The 17,804-nt window shown below is 34.0% G+C and overlaps 1 protein-coding gene and 1 pseudogene across 19 annotated transcripts in view; both read right to left on the bottom strand.

Annotated features, from left to right (window-relative positions):
* PPFIA2 (PTPRF interacting protein alpha 2) overlaps positions 1–17,804 on the bottom strand; it is a 461,362-nt gene that overhangs the window by 279,840 nt on the left and 163,718 nt on the right. The window lies entirely within an intron of this gene.
* On the bottom strand, positions 17,216–17,375 carry LOC114514328 (annotated as a pseudogene).

Here is a 17,804-nt window from a genome sequence, read left to right as displayed (position 1 = left end):
TAACCATGACATAAGCATGACTAACACTAACTACGTTTGAAGGTACAGAGTGAGTTGTTTGTTTCATATGAAATTCATCTAATCTTCCTCAAGAAGGTATACCCACTGGATGGAAGGTAAGAAATTAACTCATTCAAGCCTGATAATTTAAATAGTTCCTTTAGGTAAATTTCTTATTCTCCAAGATTTCCGTATCTTGTGCCATGGCTACTCCCTGAGATGTCAGATCAGGGTGGTGGGGCTTATACAAACTCACAAAAAAGCACAAGCGTCAGAGACCTCAAAGGACTCTGTCCTCTACCTCCTTTGTCCCATGTCTGTCTGGTAGTCTGTCTTCCTTCTTATATTCACAAACTGTCTGTGGTTTGTGTAACTAGAAATCTCTGTTGGAGCCTGGTCACCATTGTCAGCCAGCTTACTTTTACCTGAGTCCCAAGCTGCACTGAGTTTCCAGGGATGGGTGGTCCATCCCCCTGCCATTCCCACTGGATCAAAATGCTTTTTCTCATTGCAAGCCCACAGGAATTCAAATCAGCTACCTCTAGCATGTCCTGTCAGTAAGATTTTACTTGAGAACTCACATATCTGTCCACACTACAGGGAAAACAGGGAGTCTAGGATCCAATCTCCCTTCTAGCGCTGGTTGAAGGAGTCTCATTTCAGAGTACTAAACAGAAACCCATTATGGTCAAATGTCCTGTCTTCCTTATATACCTCTATTTTATCCAACATGTCTTCAACCTGCTCAATTCCTACCCTTTAATTTCCCCGTTTTGCTAAAGAGAGTAAGGCTTTACCCCATTCTCTGCATAGTTATTTAATGTCTGAGGTCAGAAGCTATAAATAAAACCATGGTTTAATGGGGAAATTTAAAAAAATAAGTTTAATTCTTCAAAATATTATTTGTTAAACAAAAATATACATTTACCATTATTTATCTAAAGTAAAAAAATATGTGTATATGGCCAAATAGAGAACCACAGCTTAGCTAAAACTAAATTAAGTATTTTTTTACTTTTCTTCATAATAATATTGACATACAATTGCTGAAGGCAAAACAATATTCAACTATTTAATAGTCATGATTATGCATTAATCTTGAATTATGCATTTTTAATGAATTGCTGAAAATTTACCTACATGGTAATGTGATTTATATAAATCATATCACCTTTCTATGCTTTTTTAGATTTATTCAGGTCAGAGACAAATGATAAACAAGCTCACAATAGTTTTATTTGTCCCAAAGGAATGGTAAAGGTGTTTAAAGTCAAGTCTATCTGTAATACAACTCCACACTTAAATTTGGAGTTTAAATTGCACCCCCTAGTAGAACAAAATTCTTGGAAAAATAAGCCATATCCATCAGCTCTTTCACCAAGTCTCCAAATCAGACATGTGTCAGCTTGTTATCCCACATGGTTTCAAAACTCAGCAAAGCAACCATTCATTTTCCCACCTCTTTGTTTTCAACTTCCTATTTCTCAAATACATGATAATCTATATGGTTAACATCAGGAGTAAAAAAGTAACCTGTTAAAGAACAAGACTGTTTTGACTAAATTCAGTAAAAATACAATGAGAGACGCTATTTTTTAACTTCACAATTACATTTAATATTGGTTTTCATGCTATTCTAAAGTGGTAAAATTTTAGATGAGAATCTTTTAAAATTTTTCCCTTCATTTCTTGCCAACTTAAATTTAGAGAAAGACAACTGCTGTTGCCACATCATGAAATATGCTGAGGCAGGAGGACAGGAGTTGCATTATGAGCAATAAAAGGCGCTACTATTTTTGACAAGACAAATACAGTATGTGAGACTCATTAAGAATAATCTATTGTGCTTCTTTATGCTATCTTGTTTTGTTTTAAAAAATTGATTCATTTTTAACATTCATGAATAATATAGATGCTTTTGTTTTAAAAGGAGAGAAATTTTGGACCCATTCTATTAAAGTTTGTATATATTAATGTAACTTAAAGACACAAAGTTATTTATTAATTACAACATAATAAAATGCAATGCAGATTATAAAAATAGCCCCACAATGCCTAAAAGGAGATATTATTCCATCATAGAAAGACAGTTTGAAATTCACTAAAGGTAAATTTCCCTTATAGTTTTTATTCTTCTAATACTTTGACTACTGTACAAATGTAGATATGTATCAGTTACATAGCCAAGTATAAACTTCATCCACTAGTTTAAAAAATCTCCTAAAAAAGAACATTCATAGTATTCAAAATAGAGAATATTTCTTTGTACTTTTTTATATTAAAAATTTATTTATCACTTGGCTACACTGTGATTACTCAAACTACCTATGATACCTGCATTCACAGAACCTATTTAGAGTATGCCTACATTGAGGATGACTCCAGAATTGAAAATTTCTTGGGTAAAGAGCTTTAGAATATGCTTTCACATAACTGCAGATTTAGAGTTTCATGTGGTAATCAATTACTGCAATTAACATTTCTGACCTACATTCTTGAGCATTGAACAGGGCATTGGGGTAGAAAAAAATAAAGGAAAAACCTAATAATATAATAAACACATAAAGGCAAACTGTTAGAAGAAAAATGTATTCATATATACTGCCAACTTTCTTTCTCCTTGCTTTACCTTGTGACTAGCAACATAGCAGCCCAGCTTACATAGAGGAAGTCTGGCATATTGGTTCAGGGGCTCAGAGGCAGGAAGCTTGGGTTGAAATCACAGCTCTTCCAGTTGTGAGCTGTAGAACCTTGAGCAAGTTACACATCTGAAAATAGAATAATAACACTACCTACTGCATTGTTGTTCAGGTCAACGAGTTAACATGTGAGTAAATTGCTTGGGACAGATCACAGATTGTGTGATCTATATGTGTGTATAATTGTGTAAAACACAATTATCTGCCTCCCTGAACTTTATAACTATGATAATTCTATACATTTAATAATTTATTCATTCACTTAATCCAAAGATATTTACAGAATACCTAATTGTTTTCCCCTATTAAAACCCTGGGCCTAGAAAATTTTTTGTTCAAGATGATACAAAACAATATTTATTGATGTTAAGAGAAACCCAATGTGGTCTATCTACTTCTTTAGTATATGAAAGTGGCATTCCAACAAAAATATTCTCTATGTTTGTTATCCGAGCCAACATAGAAAGCCAATGCTGGATTCTGAGTCATGACAGCTATGGAAGCTGATGAGAGAACCTGTTTGAAGATTCTCCTCAGACTGTGCCTGATGTGCAACTCTGTCCGACTCCCGAGCACTCTGGCTCCAGCCACACTGGTCTCTTTGCTTCCTCTGGACACACCAGTCTTCCACTTCAGATTTATATTTGTTTCTCTTTCTGTCTGGAGCCCTCTGCTTCCCACTGCTTCCCAACCCTGCCTCTACCCCTAACATATACCCTTAATTTAAAAGTATTTACACATCCCTGGCTAGTGTGGCTCAGTGGATTGAACACCAGCCTGTGAACCAAAAGATTGCCAGTTCAATTCCCAGCGGGCCAGGCCCCCGGTTGGGGGCATGAAAGACAACCAACTGATGTTTCTCTCACACATCAACGTTTCTCTCCCTCTCTTCCTCCGTCCCTTCTCCTTTTTCTAAAAGTAAATAAATAAAATCTTTTCAAAAAGTAGATATAAAATATATAATGGGAACTAATATAGTTTAACTGGTATCACAAGAAGGCAAAAATACATTCAATAAATAAATAAATACACTAACAGTAAATTTAATTAAACATTGTGCTCCAAATGTCCATATGACTATCGAGATTTTAAAAATGTGTTGTAAGTTGGTGGAAAGGGTCAGCACAGATGTATTTGATATTAAGTTCCCAACATATATAATGATGGTTATAGACCTTAAAAAAAAAGAGGGCCACACAAACAGTAGAATATCTTGGCCTGCCTTCACATTATCTGAAGTAGTAAGAAAATAGCCAATTCCTTTCTAATAATAACACAAGTGTTTTATACGTAGAGCTTAGATCACCATTTTGGAACACTAAAAGTCTATGCACGTCCATTTAGAAAACATTTACAAACATCCACTCCTCTAATTCTTAAACCACATATGGCGTTAGCAAGACTGAATGCTCCAAGGGGGGAAAGTGGAGTAACCTATGGTAGGTTCCAAAGCTGTCTCTATTTCTAGTTTTCTCTCTGGTGAATTTGCACCCACTCATTTTACCATCTGCCTCTGATTTCGGTGCTTTCACTGCCTGGTTGTGATCTTGCCTTGGGTCTGACAACCAGCATCACAAGTCTTTCTTCACCTCTCCAGCTAAGAATTTGTAACTTCCCATAAAGAAGACAGAAAAGGAGCAGCATGGGTTCAATCATGGGTGCCAGCAGTTTCAAAACCGTTATGTAAAACACTCCTTTGGAATAGCTATTAACTATTGCCCTTAACTATGCTAAATTATTTTTGAATATCTATTGCTGTTAAAGAAGTTTTGGTTGACTTAGTCACAGAGAGGTCAATATCTCTAACTGAGAAACACTCTAATATCTTATCTGAAAACAACACACACACAATAATCCAATGCTTTCTAGGCTGAGGATATTCTCAGTAGGAATTGTACCTCTTACTTTCACCCTCTCATTAGAGCTTTACTTCTTAATATGTCAGATCTGTGATCATGATTTTGGCCTGCAACTAAACAGATGGTACTCAACTGCACATTTAATGTTACATTTTCTAATATCACACTACAGAAATAGCTATCATGGGCTGCATATCCATTTCTGTAGACACTCATGAAAAATAACTTTCACATTTCCTCTTTTATCTACTTCTGTGCAGCCAGAAGCTTGCATGCCATACCTTACAATCTGTTGATGTATTGCTTCCTAATATATTTTTGTTTTAATCAGGGAATGAACGGAGAATTCTAGAAATATAACATTTTGTTAATAGCAATGAAAGATCAGCTTTTAAAGAATTAGACATATCTAAAACCAAAACTAAAATGACCATTACTGAGTGTTTTTTGATGCTTCAGAATTTTGAAATTACTTGTATTAAAACAAAAACTTGTCTAAATACCATTAAATAGAAAATGGTCAGGATTAGAGCAGGTGATTTTTACTCCTATGCCTGTGTTCAGCTTTTCAGACATAAAAGTTTTCATTAAGGCTAAATGAATGCAATGACAAGTTGCACAACGCATAATTACCTCTCAGCTACATAATTTCTGGACTACCCTTTGGCTTTCCAGTTCCCGTGAACAAAATATGTGCAAGTGTATTTTTACCTGTAGCGATCATGGTGTCCCTACAGACATTTTTTTGTTTTTCTTGGAAAAATCCTCCATTACCCTGAAAGGGTTTGCATTCAGTGAGTCACATGTCCATTTATAGAAACAGGGCCCTGATTTAATTGATGCTTTTGTGGTTCACACTGCACTTACATTTGCCAAGTTTAATTGTTTGCTGTGGCGAGGCTTTGTGTTACCTAAGGTTACATGACATGCAACCAAAAAAGATTTTGATATTTTCTCCTATTTCATGGAATTGTATTAAGACTAATTTGAATGCTAAATAAACTGCTTCTTTTGGTTCTGAAAACTGGCAGAACACTCTATTATGAAACAAAGAAGATTAATATATGTATTTAATTTTTTCAAGATATATATGAAGTGGAAGAATAATCATTTCAAAAGGGTGTTCTTCTAAATTAAAAAATTTAATACCCATGAGATCATTGATTTTAAAATCACCTTAAGGTTGTTAAATTTCTATCTCACTGTAGATTTGTGAGGATATATTTAATAATTACTTTTCAATACCCCTATATCCACAATGGAAATAGTTCCTGAAATTAAAGATAAATTTTAGTAAACACCTAAAACTGTGGATTTCATCATAGAGTAAAGAGGACACTGAACTTTATAATCCTGCCAAAACAGAGTGTTTTCCACATCATTCCTTTCACCACCTACCATCCTATGACAAAGCAAATAGTTACATATTCTGAACAGACAACCAGGGCAAACATGGGTCCAGAAAGTCATCATTATTCACAGTGTTTCATGAAAAATTTAAAGTCCCACTTAAGTTTATCAGTCTCAACTCTTACATATTGACCTTGTGATCATTCCCCCTTGGACAAATATTTATGAATTACTGACTTTGTGGTCAGAACTTTGATAGACTGAAGTGAATCAAAATGTATAAAGACATACATGGGTCTTGCTGTCTAGAATCCCCACTGAAAATTTTAAAAAGCCAGTATATAAAAATGTATGATTATGTACTGAAATAACCAGAATGAAATGAAATAATACAGTGCCATAAACCTATCAAACAGAAGAACTTGAGCTTATCTAATGGGTCAGCAAAAATTTTTATATTAAGATAGAATTCAGTTGAATATAAAATTTGTAAACGAAAAATGACAGAAACAGGAGAAAAGTTTACTACTCTCTCCTATAAGAGACTCCTGGATATACGTGGCACAAGGCTATTTGAAAGAAGCTCTAAGTTGACAGGGGCCTGTATTCCTTCTCTTTTGTTTCTGCCAGTCTAAACATGTGCTTTTACCTCATTAGCAAAGGTGGCTGTTTCAGATTTAACAATCACCTCTGCATTCCAGCTAGACAAAAGAGTAAAGTGGGTGGCTTCCATCTCTTTTAAAGAGCTTCTTAGAACTTCCACACAACATGTTCCCTTACATTAGCAAGTGAGAACTGGTTGTAAGAGAAGATGCTACACTCACATGAAATGGACTGAATTAAGATTTGGAACCTTATAATAAAGAAAAAAATGGATATTTAATGGTTTGCCTGAGAAAATGACTTTACATCTGAGGCTGGAAGGGTGAATAGATCTTCGCCAGATGGTGGGAGGAGGGGAGGAGTAAAGGGCATGCCAGACAGAATCACAAGCCACAGGCTACACCAGCCTCCCTTGCAGCTGGACATGGACCACCTGTGTTCGGTAGTACTTTATGTGGGAAATAAACTTCTTTATTTTAGCCAATGTTGGATTGAGATCTTTTAAATATACAATTCAACCTTATCCTAACTAATCTTATCTAATATAGCAGCATTTGTTAACCCCTTGGAGATAATGCCCAATTTCTCTATTCTACTATTTTTCTTGAGTCTGCTATATGATTAGTTTTTTGTTTATTAGTATTATAAGTTTACATTTACAATTAATCTATGTAAGTTTTCAGTATTATCACAGACACATATGTGAATAAATTTCTACTGTCAAGATCATATAAATATCATTAAAATATATAAATATTATGTATACATATTTTATAAAAGCTGCTTAGCATTACTGAGCTAATGTGAAGGCTTTGAAAATATTTAGATAACTAAGTCATATTTTAAAAACATTTCTCTGAAAAAATATTTTAAAATAAATCCATTTAAATGCTACACTTTGATATGATACGTTGTCTGAAAATATCTCCTACCCATTTTTTGTTCTTCTTGTTTATTTGTTTCACTCTCAGCGGCAATTTAGTGTTGGGAGTTGGCTGGGGCAGGAGTGCCTCTTCTTGTGAGAATGTGCACAGGACTTCTGGGGCACACACACAGCACGGTCGCTGACTTGTGAGCAATTCCAAAGAGCTAGGAGGAAGCTGCAGTGCCTTCATGATCTCATTTCAGAAGGCACGCTCTTTTCCTTGCACCTTATGTTAGCGGTCAGTTCTAATTTAATGAAGGAGGGATTTACACAAAGGTGTGAATTTTAAGAAGTGAGGTTCATTAGCAGTTATCTTGGAAGTTAGAAATTAAGTCAGGTATTATTAATAATATCATCATCATTATTATTTTATTATAATCATTTTTATTATAAAATGCACACCATGTACTTGGTAGTTTACTCATTCATTTTTTTATATTTAATTTTTACATATTGATTTTTTAGAGAGAGGAAGGAGGAGAGGAGAGAGAGAGAAACACTGGCTTGTTGTTCTGTTATTTATGCATTCATTGCTTGATTTTGACCTGTGCCCTGACTGGGATAAAACCTACGACACTGGCCAGGGTCTCATTTCTAATCTTTATAAAATTCCTTTACTTCATTTCTAATTTTCACAAAATTCCTGTGAGGCAGGTTTTATTATTTTCATTTTATAGTGAGAAAACTAAAATTCAAAGTAGTTACACAATTGTCATATAAGTAGTGGGACAATTGTCATATAAGTAGTAAGTGGCATGATGTATGTGGATCTGATTCCAATCTTATATTCTTTCATTCATAACATGATCCTTTTCAGAAAATATCGTCAGCTCTGGGCTAATCCTGCTAGATATTAAAAATGTTTGTATAATGACCATTATACCTGTTAAATATAGCACAAAGTGAGGAGATAGAGATATTAATCAATACTACTAATACATGTACTTAAATTTCTTCTAGGTAAAAAATATTTAATATCAAATCTTAGTTTTGCTATATTAGAATAAGACTTCCAATTTTCTTCCTGTTGAAGATAAATTTAAAAAAATCTTGAGATAAGTAATTAGTGTATTTATAACCAATCACATAGTAGGGCCCTTTCATGAATGTTTTAACATTACAATTTCCTTTTGAACCTGTAATTTTGAATTTGCAAATATACATTGGCATATGAGCAGATAGTTTATGAAAGCACAGTCACAACTTGTAGGTCTTAACATTGAGATTCTGTGGAATGCTTAAAGATCATGACCAAACACACATGGACACATTATTCCTGATATTTAAAAATTGTCTAGTACAGAAATAGCAGCTACATAACACCCCTCTTCTAAGGAACATGAATTATTTAAATCAAGACCTAATTTGAAATCAGAATTTTAAAACTCATTATTTACTATTGGATAATTTAAAGGTTTCATTTCATTTTACACAGTTTCCAGGTGGCAGGCAAATCATTAATTAACACCAGATGACTGTTATTCTTGACATAGCAATATATTAAATCTGAATTTGGAAATTTCATGACAATCACATGCCCTACAGAAGGGATAAGTTCAAGTTCATCGTTACTGATGGCTCATCCTCAATTTTATCAGCTTATTTTAGCTGTAGTTTGGAATCTTAACAATTCATTCATCAATTGGATTTAATAATCAGTCCATGAAAGAAATAACAAAATACCTTCATCGCCACAAATCAAAGCATATGTTTCTAAAATAAAATAATTATTTAAAACTAGAGGAAGGCATTTTGGATATTCTCTGCTCATCAGCTATCTTTCAAACAGAAAGTACCTTTCATAGTGCTAAACTTTCTCTATATCCTACCTGCTCTTTCCAAATTTGTGACATTTCTGCATAGACATTACCTGGAATTCAGTTTAAATGAAGATTTGTTGGCCATTACCAGATTTTCTGAACCATCTTTGGGGGTGGCAAACCTGCATTTTGGGTAGTTATGTATTCTGAAGCTTGAAAATCTCTATAAAAATTCTAAGGATGTTTTATTCCAATTCACAAGAAAGGAGAGATAAGTTCTGAAAATCCAATTTCAATTTCAAAAGACAATTTGCATTAACAGTAAGAAGTAAATATAGTTTTGGAAAACAATTTATTTCATTCAAATATTTGATATTTTAATAATAACATTAATGAAGAGAATGTTGTAGGTTTTGGATTTCTTCATATTGAGACCCATGGTAATTATCTCAATTAGCCTTAACGACTGTTCTTTGAAGTTGGTAATTCCATTTACCCCATTTCAGAGATGAAAAAAGTGAAGATAGAGAGAATGACTAACATTCAGGTCTGTGTGGCTTCAAGCTGCTATACTGTGCCATTATAGATTAAAGAAGATTTATTCCCTAGTTTCTCTTTCTGATAGCTCATTATTGTATAAAAATGTGAGAAACTAGGGAAAAATCCCATTTACTGTATCAACAACAAAAAAATAAAGTACCTAGGATAAATTTAACTAAGGATGTAAAAGACCTATACTTAGAAAACTATAGAACACTGAAGAAAGAAATTGAGGAAGATACAATTAAATGGAAGCATATACCATATTCGTGGATAGGAAAAATTAACATTAAAATTCCATACCTCTCAAAGCAATCTATAGATTCAAAGCAATTCCTATTAAAATACCAATGGCATATTTCACAGATCTAGAGCAAATATTTCAAAAATTTATATGGATGCAAAAAAGAGCTCAGTTAGCAACAATGATCTTGAGAAAAAAAGAGCAAAGTGGGAAGGATCATAATACCTGATATTACTGAACTATATTATACCTGAACTATACTACAAGGCCACTGTAATTGAAACAGTCTGGTACTGGCATGAGAACAGACACATAGATCAACAAAACAGAATAGATGACCCTGAAATAAACCCATGTTTCTATGGTAAACCCATGTTTCTATGGTAAATTGAAATTGACAAAGGGGGCACAAGCATACAATGACATAAAGAACTTACAAAACTCAATACCAAAAAATAAGCAATTTTAAAAAATTGACAAAAGACCTGAATAGACACTTCTCCACAGAGAACATACAGATGGCTAATAGGCATATAAAATGATGCTGAATGTCACTAATCATCAGAGAAATTCAAATTAAAACCACAATAAGATATCATCTCACACCTGTCAGAATGGCTATCATCAATAAATCAACAAACAACAAGTGCTGGTGAGGTTTCAGAGAAAGAGGGGCCCTTTTGCACTATTGCTGGGAATGCAGACTGTGCAGCCACTGTGGAAAGCAATATAAAGGTACCTCAAAAACTTAAAAATGGAACTGCCTTTTGACCCAGTGATTCCACTGCTGGGAAAGTACCTGAATAATCCCAAATCACCAATTCAAAAGAACCTATGTACCCCTATGTTCATAGCAGTACTATTTATAATAGCCAAATGCTGGAAACAGCCTAAGTGCCCATCAGTAAATGAGTGACTCAAAACACTGTGGTATATTTACAAAATGGAATACTGTGCAACAGAAAAAAGGAACTCTACTTTTTGCAACAGTGTGGATGGAACTGGAGACTAGTATGCTAAGTGAAATAAGCCAGGTGATGAAAGACAAATACCGTATGATCTCATTTATGAGGCAAATCTAATGAACAAAATAAACTAATGAGCAAAACAGAACCAGAGTCATAGAACCATGGAATAGACAGAGAGTGGTAAGAGATGAGGAGGGAAGGAAATAATAGTGGAAAGAAGGGGAAGAGACTAAACAAAGAACATGTATGAGTGACGCATGGACATGGACAACAGTGTGGGGACTAATGGTGGGAGCAGGGGGTGAGCAGGGCAGAGAAGGGCAAAGGGGGAAAAATTGGGACAACTGTAATAGAATAGCAGTAAAAAATTTTTTTTAATGATAAACATCAAAAATAAAAGTAAATATTTAGTATTTAGCAGTGATAACTTCAGAAAAAATATTTGATAAGAAAATTGAAACTGATTTTTATAGCTGGGTATTATAGAGGTTCAAACAAATTGAAATAGAACCCCTAAGTTTTATATCAAGCTCCCATTAAGTATATAGATACTGATATAATTTAGTAGACATTAAATTTGAACAAATATATTTATTTAAAATGTATGAATATTTAATTAAAAATCCTTACAACAATAATTTATGACCTTAATTATAAGTAAACAAAAAAACAATAATAATACACACACACATACACAAACATGACAAGATAGTGAGGCTAATCAACTATCTTCTGTCAGATAATTAATATTTTATAGTCACAATGTTAATTTTAATCTACATATTCTCAACATAAAGATGCATTTTGTGACCTTTGGGATAATTGCAGGCAATTATATATGTAGACATTTATTGGGCAGTTTGTTCTCCTAATAAATATATACTGTGGCCTTAAGGAACATGTAGTATAATAGGGAAACAAATATGCATACTTAAATTAGACTTGTGGTAATTATTATAATTGAAGTAAAGAAATCATTTTATGAGATCTTAGCAAGAGGGTAGATGAACCTAACTAGGGACTATAACACATTCATAAAAGACATATATTACACTGAACTCTAAAGAATTAGTGAAATTTGCCCTGGCCAGTGTGGCTCAGTGCATTGAGTGCCAGACTGCGAACCAAAAGATCATTGGTTCAATTCCCAGTCAGGGCACATGCCTGAGTTGCAAGCCCAGTCCCCAGTGGGGTGCTCATGAGAGGCAACCACACATGATGTTCCTCTCCTTCTCTTTCTTCCTCCTTTCCCCTCTCTCTAAAAATAAATAAATAAAATCTTTAAAAAGAAGAATATTGAGAAAAAGAATTAGTGAGATTTGGGGGCAAAAAGGAATTGAAGAAATGATGGGATATGAAGGAAGTTCTAGGAACAGTGAAGAATATAGAGATGTAATGAACACTCACTGATATCTTAAAGGAAATCTACAATCTGTTGAAACTGTCTGTTTATAATAAATCTCATTACAGTAAAGTGGGAAAGGTTTGGAACAGAGGTGGGGCACCACAGTCAGAAGGCAAGCAGATGACAGCACATTTATGATGAAGGGAAATCCAGGTTGGGCCAACCAAGCAGATTTTCTCTCCTCGAATTTAAATTTGAGTAGAGGCATATAGGAAGAGTTGGCTTATCTGAAGAGAACATCTTTCAGTTCATTCTAATGCAGAGATGTAAAGAGCTGCTCTGATCCCTTTAGGTCTTCATTCAAATGTTCTCTTCTTCTGGACACTTCCCTGCTCACATGGTTCAAGCTGCATATTTATACTCCTCCCCTTTCCATGGTTTATATCTCCCCTTTGTATTTATCACCATCTAACATACCATGTAGTGTCTGATTTACTTTATCTATCATTCTGCTAGCTTCAATTTCCATTTGCTCACTACACATCCAAGGCATAGATCAGAACCCGGCACATAGTTGGCTATACAAGTCAATAAATTCTTGAATCTTTGACTTTTCTTTTGAAGTTTCCCACATCGTTCTAATATTTTTTTTTTTTTAAATCCAAGAAAATTCTAAAAATATAAGGGAAAATAGAGTGGAGCTCTGTTTAGGATGGTCTCACAGAAAATATCCCCTTGGTCATTCATAAAACATGGCTGGTATATATGGGTCAAAACATAATTTTTTGCATCTATATTTGTGTGATAGAGTTATTTTGAATATCCTTACTATTTTTTCAAGTAATGCTCTTTCTTGAAGACACATTTGAAATTACCTGACTCTTTTAGCATGTCACTGTACTTTACATAATGCTTTATTATATATATTTTGACCTATTATATATTGTAATAATTGCTCCTTAAAAATATAGACCACATGTAAAATTAGTTATTAATTACTATTCCCTGAAGGAAAAAAATGTATGCAAATATATGAATTGCATTATATTACTGTTAAAACATTTGATTCTTTATGCATATATTTTAACATCTAAATAAAATGGCATTAAAACAAAAACACTTAATAATAAAGCATAAGTCTTCAAATACAATGAATTTGTATTTTATTTATGATAGCATATATTTCTTAGGATTTCAAAAAAGTCTTCTTTTTGTAGCATCTTTGTAACATTAATTTTGATACTTCTGTGCCTTCCCAGAGGCATATTACAACCTCAAAGATGGATCTTCTTACAAAAATTAGATTAATATGTTAAATAAGAAAAACAAAAATATAGGATAAAAGAAACAGTATGCAATGGAACAGTGTATCATAGCATTGTAGTTCAGAACTGTCACTTTTGCACTGATTTATAAAAAAACAAATAATGTTGTTTTCTATGACCTCTGTGCTTTTCTACAACATAATTAAAATTGTGAATATTTAAGATACAAGAACTAGAAAGGGAATTAAGAAAAAATTCCCATTTGCAATTGCTACAAAAAGTTAAATACCTAGGAATAAACCTAACCAAGGATGTAAAAGACATATACTTTGAAAAGTATGAGTGAAGAAAGAAATTGAAGAAGATACAAATAAGTGGAAGCACATACCATGTTCATGAATAGGAAGAATTAACATCATTGAAATGTCCATACTACTCAAAGCAATTTATAGATTCAATGTAATTCCTTTCAAGATTCCAATGACTGATTTCACAGAACTAAAACAAATATTTCAAGAATTTATATGAAACCACAAAAGGCCCCACATAGCAACAGCAATCCTGAGAAAGAAAACCAAAGTTGGAGGAATCATCCTACCTAATATCAAACTACACTACAAGGCCTTAGTAATCAAAACAGTTTGGTACTGGCATAAGAACATTTAGATGAATTGAACAGAAGAGAAGCCCAGAAATAAACTCATGCCTTCATAGTTCATTAATATTCGACAGAGGAAGAAATCACATCAATGGGATAGATAGTTTCTTCAATAAATGGTGTTGGGAAAATTGGGCAGATATGTACAGAGAAATGAAACTAGACCACCTTCTTACACCACACACAAGAATAAATTCAAAATAGCTCAAAGATTTAAATGTTAGACCCAAAAGCACAAAAACTGTGGAAGAAAATATAGGCAGCAAAATCTCTGACATTGCTTGTAGCAAATTTATTGAATATATCTCCCAGGCAAGAGAAAAAAAGAAAAAATAAATAAACAAGTGGGACCACATCAAACTAAAAAGTTTTTGCACAGCAAAAGAAACCATCAACAAAATAAAAAGACAACCCACGGAATGGGAGAATGTATTCACTGATACATCTGATAAGGGGGTAATATATAAAATTAATAAAGAACTTACAAAACTCACCACCAAAATATAAACAATTTAAAAAGTGGTGGCCCTGGCTGGTATAGCTCAGTGGATTGAGCGGAGGCCTGCAAATCAAAGAGTTGTTCGATTCCCAGTCGGGGCACATGCCTGGGATGAGGGCCAGGTCCCTAGTGGAGCGTATGCTGGAAGCAACCACACATTGATGTTTCTCTCCCTCTTTCTTCCTCCCTTCCCTGCTCTCTAAAAATAAATAAATAAAATCTTTTAAAATATGGGCAAAGGACCGGAACAGACACTTCTCCAAAGAGAACATACAGATGGCCAATAGACATATGACAATATACTCAATGTCAATAATCATCAGAGAAGTGCAAATTAAAACCAGAATAAGATATCATCTCTCACCTGCCAGAATGGCCATCATCAATAAATCTACACACAGCAAGTGCTGGCGAGGGTGTGGAGAAAAGGGGAACCTTTTTGCACTGTTGGTGGGAGCTCAGATTGGTGTAGCCACTATTGAAAGCAGTGTGGAGATGCCTCAAAAATTAAAAATGGATCTACCTTTCAACCTAGCAACACCACTCCTGGTATTATAACCTAGGAACCCTGAAACACCAATTCAAAAGAATCTATGCACCCCTATGTTCATAGCAGCACAAGTTACAATAGCCAAGTGCGGGAAGCAGCCTAAGAACCCACCAGTAAATGGATAAAAAATCTATGATACAAAATAAGTTTGTATAAAAGAAATCCAAGTATACTTCTATAATATCAATGCTCTGAAAGTTTTTATTCTATAAGCACAAAAGTATTTTATATAAAATTAAGACCTTGAAAAGTTAATTAAATATATTTTAATAAGTTCCCTTATGTATGAAGTCCTTAAAGTGGTAAATATGTTCTGAGCATTTTTTCTAAATTATTATTAAGTTTAAAAAATCGCTTGTGGGTGTTTTAAACATCACTTATAAATTATGTTATTTTTAGAAAGTACATTTATCATTAAAACAACATTAGCTAATTTTGATTCAGTGCCATTTTTACTGGAAGAAAATACTTTAGATATATTTCCATAAATAATCCTTCTAGGGTGATGGCTTCAAGGCCTACTTTCATTCCCTCACAACAGTCAAGGGAAGTGAAAGTACAGAAACAATTACAATTGCTCATAGCCCCTTTGTCACCTTAAACCATGTGTTTAATTCTGAAGGGGATGCTCTTAACCATTATGCAATCTTATTGTGACCAACAGGGTAACATTGGAAAAGTTAGCTGTGAACTGGAATCAAAAGTGGGTTTGAAAATAAAATTATTTAATTAAAGTTACCACATTATAATAATAATATCTATATGTACCTTTAAAGTCAACCCAAATAATGTGCTAGTGTGACTTTTAAATATTTTCCTTGAGTTGACTCTAAGATTTTATGCAGAAACCAAGTGTTTCGCTCACCATCGTTAAAGTCTGACACAATGGGAATGCTCAACAAAGTGTGTTGAAGGATTTTGCAAATTAATAGAAAAGGATTAATTTTAGGCAGTCTTCAATATGAACATGAATTCATTCATGCAACCTAAAAGCACAGGCAACGTCTATTTGACAAGCATTAGGCTAGGTGTCAATAAACAGATGTAAGTATTGATGATTAAGTAAAATAAACTTTATGTTCTCCAGAAGTTCACAAACTGGGGTTAAAGACATATAAGCAAGAAGCAAAATGTAGTATAATAAATAGTAAACTGTGTTACTGAAATGCAAGAACAGGAGAATTTAACTTATTTTAAAGTTCAGGTATGATATTCATGGAGTGGGTGGAAAGGGAATGTGAGTTTTCAAAACAGATTTACAAAATAAAGCATATCCACACATAACGAGGCAGAAGCATCTAACCTGAATTAAGTTCTGGGTAAATGTTCAAGGAGAGGTGATAAGGAAGGAAAAAAGCCTCCAAAACACGTTTGCAAAATCAACCAAGCACACGTGCTCAAAATGAGAATTCAATGTATCCAAGGATTTCATGTCCCTCCCCACCTGCCCCATTTTCCTCATTCTTTGCCAAGGTCATTTTATCTATTTCTATAGTATTCCCTACCCCATAAGCAGATGCCTCCTGCATTTGCATTTAGTACTCACAGACCTCTCTCCTGAGAGACAAACCTGTGTTTCCAACTGTCTATTCAATCTGTCCAAAACTGAACTCAGTAATTGTTTTCCAAAGCTGCTCCTGCTCCATATTGCTCTCTCCCTCATGAGAAACTTCAGAGGTTCTTACCTTTTTCCTTTTATGTCCTTTTTTAGCAAGTTAAATTCTTTTGAATGTATCTTTTCATGACTTTTCTTTCCTCCATAAGTGTTTTAGCTCACTTTCTTGCCACCTCTATTGTGGTCTACAGACCCCGACTCTGGCTGCTTCCACCGTTGCAGCAGCAGCTTTTTGAACTCTTACTAACCACCAGGTGCTGTGCTCAGTGCATCAGGTCCTTTACCTTAAGAATCTCCTCAATCATTTCTCTATATCCAATTTTCCTGCCCTCGAAGCATTACCTGTAATATACAGCTATTCCAGCTAGGTATAGGTGAAATACATGAAATATATTCGTGGACTCCAGGCTGGGAATATTACAACCATTTATGTGTTCCTATGGAAAGGCCATTCTAGTAACAAACTATAGAAATGATCCCTGAAAGTATAGTCTTAGGGAAGGTCATTGTAAATGAGGATATCAGTAAGACCTATATGATACAGAGCAAGACATTCATATTTTCAATTTGTAATTCAAATCAATATGTATTTACTCATGGTTATGTGCCAGACACTCTGCTTGATGCTGCTGATTTAATAGTAAAAAGAAGGCCACGCCACCTGTCCTCACAGAACATATAGCCTGCCTAGCAGATTTCTGTTAAGCAGAAACCGCTGCAGATGGAAGAGTTATCATGTCCTACATGGGACCCCAGGGGCAATTCATTAGTTTTTAGAGTTGGCCTCATTGGTGTAAGGAACATTATTAAATTAACAAAGGTGTAAGTTTAGGAAAAGCTTTCCCCTTCAATTTACCTTTTTATTCTTCCAGTACATTAGCAGGATGTAAGTTTATTAACAATTTGTTTACTATAAAACTGTAA

This window comes from Phyllostomus discolor, chromosome 2 (assembly GCF_004126475.2).
Source record: "Phyllostomus discolor isolate MPI-MPIP mPhyDis1 chromosome 2, mPhyDis1.pri.v3, whole genome shotgun sequence".
Taxonomy (NCBI): Eukaryota; Metazoa; Chordata; class Mammalia; order Chiroptera; family Phyllostomidae; genus Phyllostomus; species Phyllostomus discolor.
The sequence above is the reverse complement of the archived record's forward strand: the minus strand, read 5'-3'. Positions and strand labels throughout refer to the sequence as shown.